Source organism: Cryptomeria japonica, chromosome 8 (assembly GCF_030272615.1).
Source record: "Cryptomeria japonica chromosome 8, Sugi_1.0, whole genome shotgun sequence".
NCBI lineage: Eukaryota > Viridiplantae > Streptophyta > Pinopsida > Cupressales > Cupressaceae > Cryptomeria > Cryptomeria japonica.
In genome coordinates this window covers 709,062,563-709,087,886 of record NC_081412.1, presented here as the reverse complement: position 1 = coordinate 709,087,886, position 25,324 = coordinate 709,062,563, and positions in this window count along the sequence as shown.

Here is a 25,324-nt window from a genome sequence, read left to right as displayed (position 1 = left end):
CAGGCTCACACCTCTACAAGGTTCACTTGTAGTTGAGGCAATTTACCCTTCACCTCCTCTAAGACCTCATTGGGCTCAATAGAATCTTAAGTCAATGGGTTCTCTTGGGTAAGTGCACCAAGATGGTGTGCAAAAAGGGGGGTATAAGTGGACACTTTTTTTCTTTCTGAAATCAGGTAAACCTGATCTTGGAGGAGAAAGTTGAGAGTCATCCGCTCAAGATATGAAGATACTCAAAGAAAAAATATTGTAGTACTCTGAATCTAGTTTCCAAACTACTATTTTTTTTTAAAACTAGATAAGATTAAGGGTGTTAAATCCCTCATGCATGAAAAACAGATCTTGATTTTTTCTGAAAAACATAACATAGTGTCTAACGTGCGTATCAAAAAATTCATAGTTAGATTTAGAATTTTGACAAATCCTTTGGTAGAAAGATAGTTAAGAGTGAGCACTAGAAGTTGTATATTTTCTTGCAATTTTTTATTGAGTATTTTTTTTAATGATTTTTCGAATCGAGCACATCCTGAAAATTAGGTACCTATTCGTGTGCAAAGCATAACTTGCACCAAAACAATCGAAAATGCAATTTATTTTTTTAAAATTGTAAATAATCAAGTGTACTACAATAATATATAGAGTTTTTAAAATTTTGATAAGAAAGTTATTAAAAAAATGGTACACGTATGTCTTTGAGAACTATGGAGACACTGGTAAAAGAAATTCAAGAATAATATGTTATTGTTGTTCAAAATTTTTAAAAAATACATGGTTAGAAAGCTTAGAAGATGGGTGAAAATATGGTGGCAATTTTAGAAATACCCAATTGATTAAGTGTAAACCTAATGATGACAAAGTCAAGAAACCAAGTTGATAAAACAAAGCATGTCAAAAAGGAGGGAAATAGAGGGAAATCAAACTTCCACATGTTTACTTTGTCATATCTTCTGATCCACAAACTTTTCGGGAAGCATCAAGAGTTCCCGAATCAAAATTTAAAGTCATGGAGGAAGAGTATAGTTCCTTGATGAGGAACAACACTAGTCCCTCTCCCTAAGGGGAGAAATATGGTTCGATGTAAGTGGATCTATCAGACTAAGTTTGCAATGGATGGTAGTGTGGATAAGTACAAGGCTTGACTTGTTGTGAAACGTTTCTCAAAGGTTCTTTGTGTTGACTATATTAAGACCTTTGCACTCATAGCTAAGATGAACTCCATTCACTTGACACTTGTTGTTGCTGCAACTCATGGTTGGGTTACAGATTAGATGGATGGGAAGAGTGCATTTCTTCATGGAGATCTCAAAGAGAAGATTTACATGGAGCAGCCATAGGGATTTGTTTGGCATTATTCTTTGGTTTCCAAATTGAGGAAGTATATCTATGGCCTCAAGAAAGCCCCTAGGGCCTGATATGCCAAGATGGACACCTTTCTTCTCTCTACAAGATTCATAGTTGTCATTTTGAACTGAATGTCTACATTTTACAACAAGATGACTCTCATTTGATACTTTTTCTCTATGTTAATGATTTGATCATTACGGGGAGCACCTCCTCTATCATTGGCAATGCCAAATCTAGTTTGCATGAGAGATTTTTCTATGAATGACTTGGGCTTTTTGCACTAATTTCTTGGGATAGAGATATCATAGTCACCTTTTGGGATTTCTCTTGTGCAGCCCAAATATGCTCTTGATCTTCTAGCGAGATTCCACATGCTTGATTGTAAGCCTATGCTGACCCCCTTTCTTTCAAGAGTCAAGATTGAGTCTAAGTGTTCCACTCCACTTATTGATGTCAGATTGTATCGCCAACTTGTTGGGAGTCTCATCCACTTGACTCACACATGCTCTGATATTTCCTTTACGATTGGCATGGTTTCATGCTTTATGAAGGAACCACATGAGCTTCATTGGAACATTGTCAAATGCATCTTACACTACATATAGGGTACACATCACTATGGGATTCACTATGCAACATGCACATGAATTGCCTTGGTTTGTTACACAAACTCTCATTAGGCTAGTGATCTTGATGATCGTAATTCCAGTTTAGGTTATAGCTTTCATCTTGGTTCGAGCCCCATTTTTTGGTAGAGCAAGAAGGAGCATGCTATTTCTCTTTCTTCGACTGAGGCTGGGTATTGAGGGGTTGTTAATGCAGCTATTGAGGCTATTTGGATTTAAAATATTCTCATATAATTTGGTTTCACCACTCCATGACCTACAGTCTTTCATTGTGACAATCAGAGTGCCATTTTGATCTCAAAGAACTTGGTTCACCATCAGAGAACCAAAAACATTGAGATCCACATGCACTACATCAGGGAGTTGATTCAAGAGCAAGTCATTGATTTGTAGTATTGTCCTACAACAGAGAAAGTTGTAGACATCTTCACCAAACCCTTCACTAAGAGTAATTTTCATCAATTGCAAGCTCTCTTGGGGGTGCGGGATATTTCATCAAGGGGGGTCAGTTGACTTCTCCATCCTCTCTTATGGGGGGGAATTTTTCCTCTCTCGAGGTTTTTTCCTTCTTCTTTGATAACTTTCTTTTGTTTTTTCATCTCTCTTTTGGGGGAGATATTTTTCCCACTAGATTTTCTCCCTTTCTTCATTTGTGAGAGATTGCATTACATTTGTACATCGGTACCTAACATGGCCTCATAGTTTGGACCCATCTTGTATTATTAGCTTGGGTCTACATTCCCCTGAGTTGCACTTGTTGGTGTAAATTATGTCTCATAATTACACTTTACTTAAGTTGACTTAGGATAATGCATCCATTATAGTTTGCAGATGAGACACTTAGGGAAGTGTGCATCTAGGGAAGATGGTTCTAGGATGAATTCCACCTTTTGTGTTGTTATCAAGTTATCACATTCCACCTTCAGTGGGTGATCCACCTTTAGTGGAATATTCTATATTATTTCTCTTACCTATAATCACATACCTGTGTATCTCATTGGGCCACATGTCATGATTGAGTGATCTTATTTTTCTATGGCTTTGCCTTTTAAGCAGGCTCGTGTTCATTGTTTAATTGATTGACTTTTACATCTTGACGAGAATAGTGTTTATTCTTGTATATCTTTGTCTCTCTTGTGTTGTGCTATACACTGGCCTCTAGATCTTGGTTGTTATTGGAAAATTATCACATCTCTCTTTTTCTTTCGTATGGGGGGAGACTTAATTTTATATACATGATGTATGCAATCATTGGGGGTTCTTGAGTCCTCCATGCAGCACCATTTTCTTGTTCTTTTCTCTCTTTTACAAAGGAGTTTTTTCCCATGTGATTTTCTCTTTTTCTTTGCTCTGTGGGAGATTCATTTTCTTTGCATTTGCATTGTACATGGGTACCTACAATGGCCTAGTAGTTGGGACCTATCTTGCATCTTGCATCTTGCTCATATTGCACAATAATTTTCTCCCTAAGATGCACTTAAGGGAGGTGTTGCAGTGAATTATATTTACTCACAAACTTAAGTTTAATTAGGCATATCATTTTCCTAGGTAGTAGTTAAACATTATTATATTTTATTGTACCTATAGGTACATTTAGTTAATTATGCCATTAGTTGGCAGGTAGTTGTACCTACCCTTGCACCTCATTAGTGCTCTCATAACTACTCTTTCCTTTATAAGAAGAGCTCATGTACATTCCATATTATCTCAATATAAGTTATATTTCTGATGTAATAGTATTCTCTTTGTGTGAAGGTTTATAGTTGTTTGTGGTCTTGGGAGGTTGATTACTCCTACAATTATAATAAAGTACATTAATTTAAAATTATTAAATCTTAATGTGAAAGTAGGAAAATTGTTTGGTTAACACATCTTAATTAAATTACACTTTTTTCTTTTTTACAATTCATAAATGTGTAATACATAGTAGAATATCAAAAAAAGTGTTGTGTCTTTTGGACCTCAATACTCACCAAATCATCATTAGGAATTACCTTTAGCCTTTCTAAAAGTTTTCCAATTTGAAATATCCATAGGATGCATGATTGATGATTTTATTGGATCAATTTTTAAAGAACAATTATAAACATTTAAGTAACAATTATAAATAAATAAATGTAATAAAAATTTAATGGACACACATAATCAACAGTGAAATACTCACTCCATCGCTCCAAACATGACTGTTTTTGCTTCTTCTCAACCAACTTCTAGAATTTCCACTAGATTTTCTGAGTCTCCAAAGATAAAGGGAGGAAAGTATGTTTCCTTGCCTAAGCTCAATTTCAGATAAATTATCATTATAAACTCTACACTCTCCTCATTAAACTTTTCAATCCTCAATGCAAAATACTCTGCCACTTCATAGTTACATTTGGTATCATCACAAGGCTTGAAGCATGAATATCCCACCATGGAAATTCTAAGAGCCCTTTGCATATAGTAAACTAACATCCCACATGAAACTACACAAAAGAGGACGACTAGTACTCTCACATCACTCCCTGCCCATTGGTTTAGAATGGACAAAAGGTTGGACGATATTGTTAGCTTCCCCATGTATATATGGCCTTAAAATTCAACTAGAGGAATACAATGAAGAGACTCTCTATGTAGAAAGACAAATCCAAAGTCCTATATATAACATACAATGGATTCTAGGCCTTCAACCTTTTCCAAAGGTGCACCATCATAATTAGGATAAGTGAACTAGGAAGCATGCCATGAGCATGGAAATTTCCATTGGTACATGTAGAAGTTAATGAAGATTGACCTTGCAGTAACTAGATATTGTAAAGTTGGTCCATGTCATTAGTTCATACCTTCTAGCAATGTTTATCCAGCCTCAAACTGCACTATTGATTGTGTTTATAAATTAATTGAAAAAAAGTCACTTGTTATATTTTAATTTTTAATTAATTAACAAACATGGTCAATGGTACAGTCTAGATGCTACATAGACAATTTGATACCTTCCTCCTTAACTAAAACCATGACTCATGTCCTTTAAAGTCAATGGTTATCCAATATAGTATGAATAGTAGATAGATTTTCAATTAGACGCATTTTTTAACTTCACATTTGACCAATGTGTATTATTCCATTTTAAGGATACAATTAAGTGGTGTATGGTGGGAGCTACTTGATACTGTAGGTTGATGCTATTTCAAAATGTGTATGTGTATTCAATATATCTCTCCTAGTCTAGCTAAATGAGTTTGTTTTCAATTATATAGCAGTTTTATGAAATTTTATAAGGGAGAGGGTCGACCATGATGAGGGTTATGTTGTATGAGGGATTCATGTCAGCAAAGATACATTAGTCAAAATGAAAAATGTCAGTGTAGAGGGTCAATTTGCCAATTTGAGAAAATTATTCCCACCAAATTCATACATGTTTCCAATTCAAACCTGGCAGTGTCTGAAATGTGTTTAAAATGAGGCAAAAAGTAGCAGAGACGAAAGGTGGATGTGTCCTCCATCCTTACTTGCTTCCTAACATGATAGTCCCTAGTAACTTAATGCACCTTTACTGTGTAGTTACTTCCCCACTCTCATCTCCTCTGCCATCATTCATTTCTCAACACAGTTTATGCATTATTCACGAAGCAAGGTTTCTTTAATTTTCTCTGCAAAACAAGTCACTCTTCATGCTTGCACATGGTAGCTACAATCAATTGACTAGTCCTATTGCACTTCATGACTGACAACGAAGAGATTTGGAGCCACTGATGGTGATACATTTTGCACTTTTTTTGTGTTTATCAATACTTTCAACCCGAAAGGAAAATATTTAACTCTAGCCATCATAGATGAGGTTATCTTCCAACCTCATGATGATAATGATCCTCCACTATATGTGTTTTCTATTGGTTTTGAAATTTTCTATACAGTACCATAAATATTGTTTCCTTTCTACAATATCTATATATATACTCAAGGATTAAGGGTTTCATGCACCAATCTTTCAACTAACTCTATAAATATTTTTGTAAAAACACATTTACATAGTCAACCAAAAGATTAGTGCATGAAACCCTTAACAATAACACCATCATGCTATACTAAAATGCAAAAAATATAACTCTTGAGGATGTGATAGTATAGCATGCATCACCTGCTTCTATTAATGTGATTAAAGAATTGAGGATTATATGTATTCCATGACTCTTCTTCAATTATTTTATTTTTTTAAACATATAAAAAACTTGTTTCATTTTACAGTTACACCTATATGATACATTGAAATGCAAACAATGAAATTGTTAAGAGTTTCATGCACCAATCTTTCGACCGACTGTGTGTAAATATATACAATATACATTTACACACAGTCAACCAAAATATTGGTACATGAAACCCTTAGTAGTTGACCAAAAGATTGGTACATGAAACCCTTAGTAGTTGACTATATGATGCACTAAAATGAAATAAATGTAAATATTAAGGGTTTCATGAACCTACCTTTCGACCGACTGTGTGTAACTTATTTATAGACTGTTAAAGGTTTCATGCACCTCCATTTTGGCTGGTTGTGTATCCTCCACTTCCATGTAACCCTCTCACAACATAACCTACAACACCATCATCCTTTCTACCCCATATAAACTCCATTCTATTGCATATATCATGGACATTTTGAATGTAATTGACCTACACCAAATGTATGGTGGTATCAATTTATAAATTCATCAAAATGATTGTGTGTGTGTGTGTGCACATTACTACATAAATGCATGTACACATGTGTATATGTATGTATATGCATGCATACAATAGTGTTGTAATTAGGAGAATTATCTAATTATTTATTAACTAGGTCCTTTATTACTTTTTCACTTAACCTAAACTTAGGTACTTTTTATTATCGAGTTTGCTTTTTTAGCTTTAGTTCTAATTGTAGTTGAATTTAATTCAGCTCCTACTATGCATTCCTTTAGTTCTCCTAATTTTAGCATTAGGTTTTGCACCTAGGGTTTCATTCATCCTTTATAAGGATTCATTCATTCATTGTAATTGTATCTTTAGAATATTATTTTGTGCATCAATATAGAATTCTCTTGTTGTTATAGAGTATATAATGTTTGCTTGGTCTCTTTTGTGTGATAGGTGTTTTGCTTGCAAATCAATCTTGGCTCTTGTTTCTGATCATCAACTTCTACATGGTAATAGAGTTTTTTTGTTAAGTTCTTTCTTGCATGATTGAGGGATCCACCTAGGGTTCTATGTACATTGGGCTCAAATGGACGTTGTTATCACATTTTTAGCATTAGAAAACCCTAAGATCGACTGTCGTTATATCAAAATGCAAGAATTGAAAAATCAAGTCAAATTGGTTGAAGGCATAAAAACGAGGTGACATTTAGGGGTAGCTAAAAAATCATGACACTTTGGCGCAAAATGAAGGTCACCGTTGCACTCAAAGAGATTGAGAACCCCAAAAATTCCTATCCAAACGTCCAAATTTGTTACTGGCAAAAATTTTGAGGGATTTTTTAAGGCTTGACCAAGGGTACAAAATTCCACACAGTTCCGAACATCTATACTATGCAACAAGCCTGAAATTTGACATTCTATATGATCGTTTTCCCACTTTTAGACAATATATGACAACTAATAAAAACACTAGATGGTATACATTAACAGGCTACTTCTTCCAAAAACCGTATATATGACACTTCAAATTATAATAAAAAAAATTAGAATAGTTTCTATTTTAATTATAAACAAGATTTTGGGTGTGAATTTAGAAACTTAATTAGTAAATTTAAGATTTTTGAATGTATTACTATTTATCATTGTTTTTCAAATTTTTGCATTCTTTTTATCTATATAAGATATTAGGAATAATGAAAGTACATGGATTTCAAATTCCTTTCAAGGCAATTGGCTTCAATCTATGAAGCTTAAAGTATTTATTATATTGTAGCTTCAATTTGTGAGGCTTAAGGTATTTATTTTGTAAGTTCATACAATTATGTTATAATTATTTTTTATTTTTCAATAAAATTGGATTTTTATTTCTTTTCAAATAGGCCTTCTCTATTAGAAAATAATATTAAAGTACATAAAAGGCTGGGAGATCCAAGATCACCCCGCGAGACTCAAACGACAAGAAGGTGGAGCCAAGAAACAAAGCTATTCATAAAAAAAAACATCCTCAAGCAGCCAAAGCAGTGGCAATGGAGGGGGGAGGATCTTAAATCTATGAAACTTAAAATATTTATTATACTATAGTTTCAACTTATGAAACTTAAGGTATTTATTTTGTAAGTAAACTTTTGATGGTAAGTCTTGTCTTTCTCTCTGTGCAGCCTAGTTTTCTTCTTTATGCGTAGCATTTACTCTTCTTTGTCTCCCTTCTTATTTTAATTCAATATCTCATTGCAATAAAATAAAATAGAGAACTCTTTACATTTAGATTATTATATGTTTTACTTGTTAGTGACATTTTTAAAATTATAATCTTTATTAAAAACAATTAGCTAAATTCAATAATATATAATAATATATTTTAATTTACAACTAAATTATTTACACATTGATTTATTAAAAAACAAAACATTTTTCATATTTGATATGTATTATTGATTAAATTGATAAAAATATTTAAATATAAAAAAATTATATTAAATTATTTACAAATTAAAAAAAAAAATTGACACTTACTATTTTTCCTAAAATGTAAAATGAAAGACATTAAAATAACTAAACAGTAATAAAAAAAAATCATGTGAAAGACGGGTGGCCGTCAAATTCCAGGCTTGCTATGCAACTCCTCTCTCCCATCGCAGGTGTTCCAAACAAATTTTAGTAACTAACACTATAACCTGAACAACCAAAACTTTGAGAATAAAAGATTTGGACAGTCAAGGCCCAATAGGCAATGGAGCACAATGCCCAACAATAGGAGTCTCCCAAGTCAAGTAGAGATTGGGAACTTGTGAGAGTTCTCAGAAGCTAATTTGGTTGCTCATGGGTGCAGGTTGCACGAGATATTCGATCATTCGAAGATTCATTGCGTGGAGATGCAAAAGGCCTCTCAAATTATGCAAGCCAATCAATCACATCCATTGGAGTTTATGAACACGATGATGCTTGATTCTTATATACTCTCAAGTGAAGCTAACCCTATACCAAGAAATGTAGAAGAAGAGTTTGTATTCCATTTTCAGAAGGAAAATGAACCAGTGTCAGCTGAAGTACATGCTTTCCAAGGCCAAAATCAAAGCAACCATAACTTAAGGAGTAAAAGAGAGCCTCTGGCATATGGCATTCCTCTGAGATCACATCCCACATCATCAAAACCTCATGCATGTAACACTCTTGCTACCCCAAAGGGACCAAATTCGTCAGTATACAAGTCAACATATACCCCCCTTGTTGCTAAAGGACCAGAGCTAACAATGAACAAATAAAGTGCAGTGGATGAGTTGACGAAGACCAAAACTAATGTCAATGTTTGACATGCTTCAAAGTTGCCCAACCCAGAGGGAAGCATTAATCAAATCTTCAGAACTATCAAAGAGGTAACAATGCATCTCAATGGTGAATATGAATGCAATCAAAGCCATGCCCACAATGTACAAGGTTAAAGTTGAAATACCCCCATTTCTGCTAAGTATATGAATCTTTGGAAAAAATTTACATAATTTGAGACATTAGATTTCTACAGTCCATAATGATAGTAGTTATGTTTCTGGATTCAACTGTGTGAGCTCTTTTTTTGGCATCAATGTTTTGGATGACACTCCATGATCCGTCATCAGGATGAGAGAGCTGTAAAAAAGATATAAGATTGTTGTTCTATCTTTTTTACAGCTCTCTCATCTTGATGATAATCATGGAGTGTGATCCAAAACGTTATTGCCAAAAAAAAAGCTCACACAGTAGAATATAGAAACATAACTACTATTTACATAATTGTTTAATAGATTCAAGTGCCTAATGCAATGTCATGTCATATTCTATTTTTCAAAAGCTAGGCTTGACTCCTCATCCAGCAAACCCAGTTGTTATACAATTGGATAAATTAGAGGTAAAGGTGATTGGGGTACTAAAAAATGTGCATATTTAGCTGGTAGTAGATCCACAGATCCAAGAATACACTGATATACATGTCGTGGATATCCCAGAACTATATGGGATATTACTCAATCAAGAATAGACTAAATATTTTAGAGGTTGGTTCTCTACCAACTTCACTCAGTTATGGCTACCATGGAGAGGTATAACCAACCAAATCAAGATAGATGTTGAGCCAAAGTTAAAGGATATGATAACTAATTATAATGCCCCGAACGAAGTGGTCGACTTTGAGCAAGATAACTTAGGAGTGTACAAGTTAGATCAAATTTTCACATTTATCCATAAAGATTATAGTGATTTCAAAGGGAGTCCAATCATTGATTTGCAAAAAAATTACCCCCGAGGATGACTCGTTCAAGGAATTGACCTACAAATTGATTAGGAATTTGAAACACTTGGGTGGATCATTAGATTCTTTAGTTTTGTTTCTACCAAGATGGTGTCATAGACATCATCAAGAACATCCAGAATTCACCTTCCCAACTTGTCGAGATGTAATGGCAAGAGTCAAGCTTTAGTTTCTCCCAATCAGATGACCAAACGAGCGAGTCAAAGAGAAACTTGTATGAGGATAGCTTAGATGATTTTGATATGGAACCAAATTCTATCCCTATGGATAATCCAAAAAATGCAGTTAAAGATCAACACGCTATTCGTATCAGTGTAGAAGAAGACCAACGTGACAACCCAAAAGAGAGTCCTCAACCTTCACAACAAGAGTCGGAAAGAGAAAAGGATACTTGCACTCCTTCACAAGAAGAGAATGATAAGAGTAAGTCCAAGAATATTAAGGCTGAAGGTATATGTGGAAGCTACAATTCAATGGATTGAAAAGAAAACAAGGATGCAAAGCTAGTATAGAGATCAATCCTAAAGGAAAATCCTTTTTTGTGGCCTTCAAACTTCAATTTCCATGCACCAATAATATTACCAAGTATGAAGCTTTAATTCATGGTTTGTTGTTGACCCTTAGGAAAAGGGTGAAGTTGATAATAGTGGAGGGAGATTCATAATTGGTTGTTATTCAAATACGAAGCCAATACTCTTGTCATAACAAAAGATTGAGCACATATCGCAATTGATTATGAGATTTCACTGAAAGATTTGATGCCTTCAACATCAAGTCAATCCCACACCAGAAGAATAATATTGTTGATTCATTGGTAGTTTTGACTAGTTACTTTGAGCCTATGGAAGGTTTCAAGCTTAAAATATTTTTAGTAGAGTTGTTTGCTACCCCCCTCTATGCCCAACAATGTCACAAATTTCTAAGTCTTCAAGGATGATCAACATATATTAGAATTTATTTTATGTAGTGGTGTTTTTGAAACTTAGATAATTGATGAAGTGGAGTGAGACTCTCACCAAATGGAAGATGAGAAGATCATCAACCTTAAAACCAACTCAATCCCTAAAGGGATGGTAGTTTTGGAGAGGATATTTGACCAAGATGGGTCATACTGAAGAAAGAAACCTTCTGTAGAGTTCGAGGGAGATAAAGGTGACCTCCATGACTTGGGAAGTGGAGGAGATAAAAGAGAAATCCTAATTGGAAAGGTATGCACATATAAAGAATTTTTTTTTTATCAAATCCCTGAAGGATTATTGGGGAGTGATAGCATGGAATTGAGAAGAGCTAAAGACATATGATACATCGATAATTGTACACACCATCCCATTGAAGCCAGATGTGAATCCTTTTAGATAGAGACAACACCCAATAATTTCACTCGTAGATCCACTAATCTTGAAATAAGTACAAAGGCTATTGATTTCAAAGATTATATTTCCAATGAGACATTTGACATGGGTGGCGAACCTTGTCCTAGTAAGAAAGGAAAATAGAGAAATAAAATTTTGTGTAGACTTCTAAAACCTCAGCAGGGCTTTCAAGAAAGATAATTATCCTTTTCCTTCCTTAGCGGAATTGTTGAAAATTATGAATGGCTCTTAAATGATGTCCTTCTTAGATGGATACTAAGGATATGATCAATTGATGGTGCAAGAAGAGGATTCACTAAAGACTACTTTCACAACAAAGTGGGCAACATTCACCTATTGTTAGATGCCATTTGGGTTGATTAATGCAAGAGAAACCTTCCAAAGAGTCATGGACATTTATTTTAGTGATTTAGTTGGAAAATTCATCATCATTTGCATGGACGACCTAACAGTGTTTTCAAAGAATAGAACTAACCATATCAGGGATCTAAGGAAAGTGCTCTAGAGGTGTCAGGATTTTGGACAAAGAAATGCATCTTCATGGTAATAGAAAGGGAATTGTTGGGTCATGTAATTTCAAAAAGAGGTATTGCAACAAATCCAAAGTTCATTGAAACTATTCAAAAGTTAACTTTTCCAAATAGAAAAAAGAAACTCAAATCTTTCTTTGGAAAGATCAGCTTCATGCATAAGTTTATAAGTGGTTACACGGAATTAGTTTGTCCTCTTAATGCCATGTTGACGAAAGATGCAACAAAATCAAAGAAGGACTTTAGGGAAATCAAAACTACCATAGCAATTGCCCCTATGATCACAAGTCTAAATTATGCAAAAGCCTTCAAAATATACTCCTTCAATTCTGAACATTCTTGTATTGAAGTATTAACTCAAAAAGGATCATGAGGAGATGAGAAAATCATTACCTTCATGAGTGCACCCCTCAAAGAAACTAAGCTTAGATATCCAAATTTGGATAAACAATCTTTTGCTCTGGTATAAGAGGTGAAGAAATTTAGTCATTGAATATTAAGGAGTAAACTCACCACAATAGTACCAAAGCCAATTATCAAAACCATGCTTATACAAAATGAGTTAGAAGAAAGACACAATAAATGGATAGCAATGTTATAGGAGTTTGACTTGGACATTTAGTCAATTAGGCTTGTTTGAGGTCAACGACTCTCTTAAGTGTTACCCAAAGATGAAGAACACTTTACTTGCCATTAATACACTTTTCAGGATGTCGCCTTTGATGAATGGTACAAAGATGTAGTACACTACATCTTGCAAAATTGTTGCCCTAATGGAATGATTGGATCACGACATTGAGCCTTGAAGATTAAAAGTAGTTCGTATATGATCAAAGGTGATAAATTGCATAAAAGAAATAATCATGGCTTGCATTTGAAATGCCTTGACAAGGATGACACTCTCACATTGTTGCGATGTTTTCACGATAAGTATGGAATAGGACATGAATTTTTTGAAGCTACAGTATATTAGATCTTGAGGTATGGATATTTTTGGTTGACTTTGTTCCAAGAAACACATGAGCAAATGTTTGATTGTACCATGTTTGTCGGACTAGTGCAACCAAGGAGAATAATGTTGTGATGCCTCTACAACATGCATATGAGGTAAGTTCATTCACATGACTCGGTATTGATTTAATAGGAATGATTGACCCTCCTACAAGGCATTTAAGAACATCCTCATAGTGACTGACTATTGTACTCATTGGACTGAAGCATTAACATGCCAAAATTGTACCACTTAGGGCGTGATCAAAGTTTTGGAGGAACAAATCATCACTAGGTTTGGAATGTTGTTCTATCGGGTATGTGATAATGGCCAAGCTTTCCCCTTACCAACTGGTGTATAGATTGGACCCAATTTTCATAATGGATCTCAAAATCCCAATCCTTAAATTCATGGAAGGGTGTTTATAAGGGGAAGATAAGATTCATACCCAACTCACCAACCTATTGGAATTAGAGGAGAAGAGGGTTGTTGCTTTAGAGAATGTGGCTAGACATCAGGTTGTAGTCAAACATCAGTTTGACAAGAGAGATAAAGTGGAAGATTTTAGAATCTCCTATTTGGTCATAATGTGACATAAGTTCAAGAAAAGACTGGTAATCACATGAAGTTCAAACGTCTATGGATTGGCCCACATCAGATAGCTAAAATCTTGGGAGATAACTCCTTCCAGACAGTACTCTATATGGGGAGCTTGTCTTGTTGTCTGTCAATGTGTAATTTATCAAGCATTATTTCAAATCATATAAGGATGAGACTCTATTCCTTTTACTATAGTAGCTTTTAGGTTTCTTGTTTGTTTTCTTTCCTTTGTGTCTTTTGTCTATTTGTTTGTTTTCTTTACTAATCTTTCTCGGTTTCGTTTCTTGGTTTTGATTTTGTTCAAATCAATGAGTTTGTTCGAGGTTGTCACCCCAAGTAGATTAGGATTTCAAATTCTCGTACAACTAATTTTTTTTGTATTTTCTTGTCAAAAGACCACAGGGGACCTAGATTTTTTCTAGGAGGCACATTTGCAATATTGTGAGCTAAATAGGATATCCACCACAAAGGCTTGATTAGAATCATTTCTACTTATCAGATCTATATCTATGAACAAATAAATACCAAGTTTTGGGAAGGCTCTCCCATGAGTAGTCACAAATCAAAAACATCTTACAGATTTTTTTTCTCAAGATTCCACAGTGGTTCTCAACCCTTCTTATGAACTTCAAAAGAAGTCTTGGGATTATGCAAAAACACGCAAATTACATATCATGGAAAGTATAAAATGAATGAATAAATGATGAAAAAAATCTACAGAAGTCCTTATGAAATCAATCACGGTAGGGTGATTCTAGTATCTCCACTGAGGCTATGAACATCTGGCTGGCAGTGGAGCTATTCTTTGATAGAACTAGAGGTAACTCTACTGGGGCTATGGATGTCTGGCTAGTAGTAGAGCTATGCCCATGAAAATTTGAGGAACATGATTAAATAATGTAAGCTTTGATTTGGCCCTCCTCTTAGGTTGTTTTACCAAAATTTTGGGTAAAATGAACTCACAAATACACACACTTGATGTTGGCATGTACAAAGAACCCTTTAGACCTTTGTGATGGATGGTAACCAACGTACTGTAATGTTGTCTTCTAGTTAATATTTAGTCTGATTGGTTCTTTGTTGATGAGGAAATATTGGGATAATTTCTTTTTTGTTTAGGGCTATTTGTTGTGCCTCTAGAACTCGCACCCCCTCCCCCACTTGAGAAAATGGGGACCCCCTTTTTTCTTTTCTTCTCATTTTAGGTGTTTGTTTTTGTCTTCTTCCTTTTCTATTTTCTCCCTCTTTCCCTTTTTATTTGTCCTTCATATTTTCCTTTTCTTCTCCCTCCTCCCCTTTTCTTTTCTTTCCCATTTTTCGATCTTGTGGAGATCAAGGTTTAGAGGTCCCTTTTCCAATTTGGATTTGAGGACCTTGACCCCTAGTCTCATTTTCCTTCCCTCCCTATCAAGCATTGGGAATTTCTACATCCCCAACCCTTGATACTCCCTTCCATGGATCAAGGATGCCTTCTCCAACTATCCCCTTTTCTACCATTTTAGGGATCAGAGGTGCAGGTGTCCTCCCTCTCAGGCACACCTTCCACCCCTTACCTTAACTCGGTGTCCCTCCACCTACTACTAAGGTCACATTTAATGCACTCACTCACCTATAAAATCCTGACCTCTGGGTCATTTCTCACCTTCTTTCTAACACATTTTGATACTGTTCAAATTTGTTTTCCAAGACCATTTCTATGCATAGAGAGGGTTTTCGGGTGATTTTGCCAAAGCTAGGAGGTGATTTGGGTAGGTTCTTTCTTGTTGCAAAACTAGAAATGTCTAAACAAAAGGTTGTTCTAATGAAGTATAAATTCAATGGCTATCTTCCTCCTACGAAATTTCACTTGTAGGATATGAACATAACAAATAAAAATCTAAGTTTTATAGGCTTGGAGGACTTCATAAGGTTAATGTCAAAACCAAACAGGAGGACCCTATGGGCTATTTCGTTGTTCTACTTAGGATTGGTGCAAGCAACCCAATTTCATGTCCCCTTGCAATCTGCAAACCTAGCCATGGTATGTGCAACAAACCATAAGTCAAATGAGAGGAGAGTCTATGGACCATTTAGAGAAATCATCTTAGATATCTCTCCTGATGTCACAAAAGTCATCTTCCACATTCCCAAATATGACACATATGCTAAGGTGATAGTCACTCATGGAGAGAAATACTATGCAGAGGAGAAGACCCCAATGGTATATATTAATGGATGCAAGATATTATGTCACTCTTCTTAGCAGAGTGGCAAGTGTACCAGATGCAAAGGAACTCCTTCCTGGATGATTTTATTCATTAAGACTATCTCTACAAGAAAAGAGTTCATTGATTGGGGAAGGATGATCAAAGACAATTTACATGAGAAATTGTTGCAAGTGAAAGGGGACTCTAGGTTCAAAATGACATCTTATTTGGTGTATCTATTGGCGGATCAAGCCACATATCCAAGCTTGACGAAAGTAGGATCTCTCACAAATCCCATCATGAAGATATACAATCATTAACCCCAACTTAAACTACAGAGAATCAGGAAAAGTCATTACATTGTTAATGATTTCTTTGTGTTTGCAATAATAAGAGGTCGAGAAGGAGATTTTGGGAAAAGGATATCGCCTAGTATAGCAACTAAAATAAGAAGATTTGGGATTTTTTTAATCAATTCAAGACCTTCTCTTACATATAGGTGGTCGGTTGTATAATTGCTCCTAATAAGCTTCCCCAATATCCTTGTGACAGGTTGGTTGTCTTGGAATCATGCCAACATATTACAGATGCATATAAATCGATGATAAGAAAGCATAAGCCTTATTTTTCAGTTATTATTAAGCATAGGTTCTCACTCTTTCCTTTAGATAGAGGCTACAAAGATCACAAAAGTTGAATTACTTGAGTTCTCATTGAAACTATTACAAGTATACCCTATTGGCACATTTAGCAAAGAAATGAGATCACATTTTTAACATGTGACATATATTGAAAACTATTGGGTGAGCTGTTTTGATGATCATGAAGTGAGGATAAGGGATTATTGTAGTTTGGATCTTGATTTGGTAGTCCAAGAAGAAAACTTGTGGTTTCCTGATGAAATAAGAAAGAGGGATAGTGGAAATAAGTTGCATCCCTTGTATGATAAGAAGAGAAATTTTTATATCCCCATTCATAATGTAAATCCAAACTTCCTTGAGCTAGAAGATATAAAGGAAACGGAAAGGCATGTTGTACATTGAACTAATGAATTAAATGGCCATCCATATGAGATGGATCATATCCCACATGTTGAAAGTAGGCCACAACAAGAACAAGCCCACACTTCTAAGAGTGAGAAGAGTCGATCTTCCTCAAGGATGCTACTGTTACTACTTATCAAGTTGCCATTAGTTTTATGTTCAAAGTTATTCTATATACTCTAGTCGGTTATCTCTACCAAAATATATTTAGACGGTATGCATAGTCCAGTCGGTTATAGAAGAAAGTAGTCACAGAGCCCAATATGCACTGAGCTATCTACTGAGTATCATTCCATGTCTACTAAGCAGCAAAGATGACACACCGAGTGAAACGTGTTACTAGATTCATTGAACCTGGACATACATATGGAAACGTGTTACAAAATCAAGGAACATAGAACTGTTATCACATTGGAAATTGCACTTAAAGATTGTGTATGATTTTGAGGTCATCTAACCAATGAAATATTTTGCATGGTTATTCATTCGATAAAACATGTTTGTAAGATTGAAGCAATGAATGGATCACCGACATAAGAGATCTATTTATACAACATGGATTAAGTTCACACATATACATGTAGCATGACAGAAAGGAAGATATAGAAATATATGAAGCAAGACATGTGAAAGCATTAAGTGTTATGACTATTACAGAGACACAGAGGTCACCGAGAAGGATTTCAGAGAACAGGCAAAGAACAAAGTAAACAGAAGGGTTTACCGAGTTACTATATGGGTTATCGAGGTATGCTATGAGCAAGGTAATCTTATTTTGAGCACATAGAATATGCTATAACATTCCAGATGTAAAGTTGCAGATATTTGTAATGATTTTATTGTAATATTTTGAAGTTGTAAGAGAAACCTTTAACAGGGTAAAAGACTCTAATCAAGTCTATAAATTGTAAAGCCTCTAACCAGGTGCAACATTTAGATTAAGTGTTGTAAAATCCTTTAGCAAGGTAGATCTAATAGATCTTGATACTCCTAATAGGCTAAGCTATCAGAAATAGCTAAACATGTAGCTCTAACCGAGAAACCTTTATTATTGTAGTAGTGAAGTTGTGGGTGCCATCTCCACTGCAGTTTTTCTCTCTAATCAAGAGTTTCTGCGTAACCAAAATATATGTGTTATGGAGTGAATCATGTATGATTGTTATCTATTTGTTTTAGCATTATATTATGTTACTGCACTATTCAGTTTATGCATATCAGTAAAGATATTGTTAAGAAAAGGATTTGAAGTACTAATTCACCCCTCCCCTCTCAGTATATTAGCTTTCCATATTGGGCCTAACAATTGGTATCAGAGCTTCAATCTTGGAAAAGGGTTTAACTACCTAAAGAGAAAGATCTTATCAATGGAAGGCTATAAACAATCTCGGAGGATTGTGTATCTGCAAGAAGAGCTGGATCATGCTAATCAAGTGATTGCAGACATGCAAAGGCAAATGCAAAAATCTTTAAAAGTGAGAAGAAGATTATCTGATGATTTGCAGGATTCTCAAGAGTTAGTGGAACAAATTGAGACATCATCTAAGAACAATATATCTGAAGAGACTGAAGAAATGATTGGAGTATTGAAAGAAAAGAACAAAGCACTGGCTGATCAACTAAAAGCAATGAAAAGAGAACATGAACATTTCAGCACACAAATACTGAAAATCTTGATGCATTGAGGACAACCGAGGATAAAGTAAGAGATCTAGAAAGAGAGAAACAACAACTTGAAGTCTTAGTATCTGATAAGAATGATGAAATCGCAAGGTTGACTGGAATTCAACAAAACCTGTCAGATCAACTAGGTTATGCACATCATGAAGCAAATATGAAAGATGGTGAGAATCAAGCATTGAAACTTGAAGTATCAAGGTTGACCAATGAACTTGAAACTGAGAAGAAATCCAAATAAACACTGAAGAAGAGTTATGAAGCATCAAATATGTTGGATGAGCAACTAAACACAAGATGACCCAACAAAGATGCAGGACTCGGTTACAAAGGAAAAGACTCTACCAAGAAGGGAATCCATACTACCAAGAGAGAAGAATCATCAAAGCAAGCTGGAATCAAGAAGAACATCAAAAGAAAGAAGCCTATTTGCAACTACTATGGAAATCAAGGTCACATTGCCAACATGTGCCAAATCAGAAAAGGTACAAGCAACCGAATGTCACTAAATCCAATGGTTACTGTTACAATTGCAATAAATATGGTCACACATCTAATCAATGTAGGACAAAGTCTATTAACAATTATCAGAAGGCAAAATTCAAAGGGTTTTGTAAAAACTGCAATAGATATGGACACAATATCAAGAAGTGTTGGCTTAAGAAAAAGAACTATATGTGGTCTGCACACCGAGCAAATGCTAGAGGTTACCGAGCTCACATAGATCCTTACCAATAGTATTCTACAGTACCATGGGATTAAAATACAAGGATATGGTGTGAATGTTGTGGAAGATATGGACATATAAGTGCCAACTACTTTATAAGGTTTGGAATGAACAACCGAAGATCATGGAGAAATTCTGGTATGGCATGTTTTCATTGTCACAAAGTTGGACACTTGGCTGGAGATTGCAGAGATCAACCTAGAAAAAACACTGAAGAAATAAAAGAAAAATTAAAGATGATTTGGAAAAAGAAGGAAATTGTGTCAAATGAAGAAAGCATCTTACCTACCGAGTTAGGTGCTCCTATTCCAAATTAATCGGTAAAGGTATGAAGGGACTGCATTCTCTCAAGGTTAAATCATAACAGTTCCTATTTTATTATGTACTTAATTCAAAATCTACATAGTTAAGATTTAGTAGTAAGTTTGAAATTATATCAAGTCTTTTGGAGCACTATATAGGAAACCTGTCAAGTCGGTGAATACAAGAAACCTGTCAAGTCGGTAAATGAAGGAAGTTTGGTGACTCAGTTAAAGCGCAAAAAAAAAGGAAAGAAAGTTTAGTGGAACCGAGTGCATTTAATGTTTTTGACCTAACCTGCACGGAGCCCGATAAGGTATACTGTGTACTTAAAACATTTACACGGTCATTTTTACTTACCAAGTTTTCGAGAGAGCAAAGCAAAGTGAATCTAAGGCGATCAAACCTCCTACAAAGAAAAATTCAAGGTATTTACATTAATCTCAATGCATTGTTAAGCTAGTTTACCGATCTTATCAAGTTATTATTATCTACTAAGTGTGAAGCATCTGTCGTTTGAAAATCCTCAAACCCTAAGGATCTTTTGTCTGAAATCTACAAATGGCACCTAAGTTCCAAGATCCCATCGTTGTTAAGAATGTTGAAAAGCCCTCACTAAAATACTCTTTAACTCCCAAAGTTGCATCTGAACCGTATGACAAAACTGCATTTTCACTCATCCTGGATAGAGTGTTATTAGTCGAGGATGTCAGATTCTTCACCAAATGTCGTGTTGAAGAACTCGGTCATGTTGAAATCAAAGACACATATGATGAATTGTGCACCAATGGTAAATTGCATAGCAAGCATGAGCACATTAAGATCAAGGGATTAACTGAAGCCCTAACCTATCCCCGTGTGTTCAAACCCCAGTAGGTCAAGTTTGTTCTGAGTAGAGTTCATGATGAATTCATGTGGCTAGAAGAGAAATTGTTTAAGATTACCAAGGAAATCATTCATTTGATCACCGGTTACCCTATTTATGATCATGCCTGAGCTCAAAAGATGATATCATAGAAGGAATTGATCAGTTTAACCAGAGTGGAATCAAATTACAAAGGACTTAAATTGAACAATGTCACTGATGCAGAACTAAAATTTTCCATTAGAGTAATAGGTTACTGTTTCTTCCAATCGGCAAGGGAAAATAGTGTACCCTATGCAATAGTAGACTTAGCATACAAAATTGTGAAAAAGGGAATGAAAATTGATCTATGTGAGGTGTTGCTGAAAAACCTATTTGAGAATCTGAACACCATTAGGAAGCCGAAGAAGAACAACTTGGCTAATACACTAAAGTTTGGATCACTACTTGTATGCATGTTTTTCTATTTTGAAAAATTATTTCCATCAGTCGGTAAAGTTGTTTGGGAACTACACCGACCAATCACCCATTAGATCAATGACTTCATCAAGAAGCTAGGTGATAATTTTAATGATATTATGGATGATTACTTTAGTAAGTTTCAAGAGAAAATGCATAACAGGTACCGGATTCCACCCAAGCTAGTGGAGAAATACAAAGATGACATGTTTTGAAGTAGACATTGATTACTGTTATGTGAATGTTGTGGAACCAAGAACTCAATCTTTGTCACCTATGGGTTACGAGATTGATTTTGACATCACACAACAGCAAATTGATGCATTTCTTACATTACCAAGGCATGCTACTGAGCTGAGGTATGGAACCTATGAAGAAGTGAAGGAAAAAGTAAAAATGAGGATTGTAGTACCCAAAGCTACAAGAAAGGCAACAAAGATGATAAAGGCATTATCGAAGAAATTCAGAGAAGATTCTTCCTCCACACCTGTCAAAGGCACTATAGCCATTACCGAAGAGGAATCTGAAGCCCAAGAGGCAACTATAAGACTGAGCACTGAATTGCCTAAGGGAAAAGTGTTGAAAAGAAAGAAACAGGACACATCAAAGGCCTCATCGACTCCCTCAGTAAAGCGCCCTAACACAAGAGCATCTGCAGCTTCATCGAGTAAGAAAACAAAGAGTGTTACTGTTCCCAAGGCAACAAAAACTTACAAGAAATCTACTCGGAGACTCATTTTGGCAAAAGAGTCTAGTGACACCAAATCTGAGGATGCAAGCAAATTTCAGATTGTCAAGAGCAAGAAGGTAAATGTACATAGTGTTGAAAATTTTTGTGCTAATTTGAAAGAATATGGTGGATTTGGAGGATTCAAATATGTTAAGTAAGAATCCAGAAATGAGGATGAAAAGAGACCAATTGAAGAAGTTGTCATCTGCACACTTCTAAAATTCCGATTGGCTCCATTGGAACTATCTAAGTCACTTCCAAATGAATTATATTTACATATTGACAATAGGTGGAAGTATGCAATGGACTTGGAGAAATAGATTAGAGAAAGAAGTCTGGTACATCACTTTCCAAACATGTCGGTAGTTGAAATAAAAGAACATCTGACAACCTACAACACAAAGTTTCTCGTCAAACAAAGAGCCTTAAAACTGATGAATGGTCTGTATATTGAAGTGGAAAATGAGACAAAAGAAAAGTGGCAGGAAATATTTAGAATCAAGGATGCTGGTGAGCAAGCTACAGTTGAAATTATTGATGTCACCGAGCAAGATCCTGATGTTACCAAGCAAGACCTTGCTGAAACCATTCAAATAGATGAAGATATCATGGATACAGAGGCACCGAAACAGGAAATGATAGAAGGCAATGCATATGAAAAACTTGTATCCAGTGAATCAGTCTTGGAACAAGTTTAGCCTAATCCACCGGTCAATCAACTTGTCTCAACCGAAGCCGCTCAGGATACAGATAAAGGCACCGAAGGTCACAAGTCTGCAACAGGAGAAGGTACTACTCAAGAACAAATGTCTCAAGATCCTTCTAGCACTGAAAATGTTGCAACTGAGACACTGAGTACCGAGACACCAAAGGACACTACAGAGGCTAAAGAAACTGACCAAAGTGTTGCCTCTACTGAGCAACCTACCGAGGGTCATCAAGCCTCACAAGCCATTGTCTTAGTTCAATCGGTGAAAGGTAAAGAAAAGAAGATGAAAAAGCATAGTTTCAAAGTAGATTTGTCAAAACCAATAGTGTTGCCCAATGTTGATACATCCAAATTAAAGGGGCAAGCACTCATTGATTTTGGTGAACTATGCAAAGCAAAGGCCGAACAAGAGAAGCAAATGGGTATTCAAAAGAAAAATAAAGTACTTCAGAAGGTGAAAGCACTCTTAACAGATATGCTACCTGAAGCTACAATAACCAAAGATGCAACCATCCACATTCAACTGGATGAACTCCTAACCAAGATAGATACATCTAGAGTAGATGCATCTGAATATTTGAGCAAGCTAAAAGACAAAGAGCTCACTGCAAAAATGATAGAAGAGGTACAGAAAGCTATAGCTATTGGCAACGTTAAACTTGTCAAATTTATTATTGAGTTGTCCCCTCAACTCAAGCACATTCTTTATTTATTTTAGAAACTCTATACATTTTCTTTATTCATTAAAGACATAAAAAATAAAACAGAAGCAATTGAGAAAGAGATCACCGATCTCTCAAATAAGTTGACCACAGAGCCCAATTTTGTTCAGAATTTCTATACAAAATTACAACAGCTCATGGCTCAACAATTGGACCTAGGCAATGAAGAACACAAGATCAGGATGGACATAATGACACTTTAGACATTATTCCTTCCTCATCTTTCATCCGTCCAAGAACAGATCAACCGAGCCACATACTTATCTACTACACAAGAGGGAAGCACTCTAGATGGCTTAAAATCATTATTGGCTGATATTCAAGCGCATAATTCTTTAATGGATAGTGTAAAGGATGCCCTCTTTGTCGCTCTCACCGAAGCACGGATAAAGTACAAATCCATTTTTGACCAGTTGCCACCACCGAATGGTAACTAAATTTTGATGTTTGTCAAAAAGGGGTAGTGATATAGTATTCAAAGCATCAAAGTATAGCATCAAACAAAAGGAGTGTAGTATATAGGGGGAGTATACCGAGCAGAGTAAGAAGAGTACCCAAGAGGAGTGAACCAAGCAGTGAACAAAATAGTAAGCAAAGAACAAGAGCAGATCACCGAGCATACAAAATCAGAGTTTTGTATGGTATATCGATAAGGGGAGTATATCTGGATATATTATTTCATTGACTATTGTATATACTGTCAGTATAGTCAAATTTTGCAGGTATATAGATTATTGAGTTATAACTTTGAAAGTAGTTTTTGTCAAACATCTCAACTAATGTCAACAGGGGAGATCGTTACTACTTATCAAGTTTCCATTAGTTTTATGTTCAAAGTTATTCTATATACTCTAGTCAGTTATCTCTACCGAAATATTCAGTCGGTTATAGAAGAAAGTAGTCACAGAGCCTAGTATGCACCGCGCTGTCTACTAAGTATCATTCCATGTCTACCGAGCAACAAAGATGACACACCGAGTTGATATACACCGAGTGAAACGTGTTATCAGATTCATTGAACCTAGACATACATATGGAAATGTGTTACAAAATCAAGGAACATAGAACCGTTATCACATTGGAAATTGCACTTAAAGATTGTGTATGATTTTGAGTCCATCTAACCAATGAAATATTTTGCATGGTTATTCATTCGATAAAACATGTTTGCAAGATCAAAGTAATGAATGGATCACCGACATAAGAGATCTATTTATACAACATGGATTAAGATCACACATATACATGTAGCATGACAGAAAGGAAGATATAGAAATATATGAAGCAAGACATGTGAAAGCACTAAGTGTTATGACTGTTACAGAGACACAGAGGTCACCGAGAAGGATTTCAGAGAACAATCAAAGAACAGAGTAAACAGAAGGGTTTACCGAGTTACTATATGGGTTACCGAGGTATGCTATAAGAAAGGTAATCTTATTTTGAGCACATAGAATCTGCTATAACATTCCAGATGTAAAGTTGCAGATATTTGTAATGATTTTATTGTAATATTTTGAAGTTGTAAGAGAAACCTTTAACAAGGTAAAAGACTCTAATCAAGTCTATAAATTGTAAAGCCTCTAACCAGGTGCAACATTTAGATTAAGTGTTGTAAAATCCTTTAGCAAGGTAGATCTAACAGATCTTGATACTCCTAACAGGGTAAGCTATCAGAAATAGCTAAACATGTAGCTCTAACCGAGCAACCTTTATTATTGCAGTAGTGAAGTTGTGGGTGCCATCCCCACTGCAGTTTTTCTCTCTAACCAAAATATATGTGTTTTTGGAGTGAATCATTTATGATTGTTATCTATTTGTTTTAGCATTATATTATGTTACTGCACTATTCAGTTTATGCCTATCAGCAAAGATATTGTTAAGAAAAGGATTTGAAGTACTGATTCACCCCTCCCCTCTCAGTACATTAGCTTTCCATATTGGGCCTAACAGCTACCTCCTCCTAGGAACCCTACAAGCCATGCAAGGCCTTACATAGAAAAAGTCC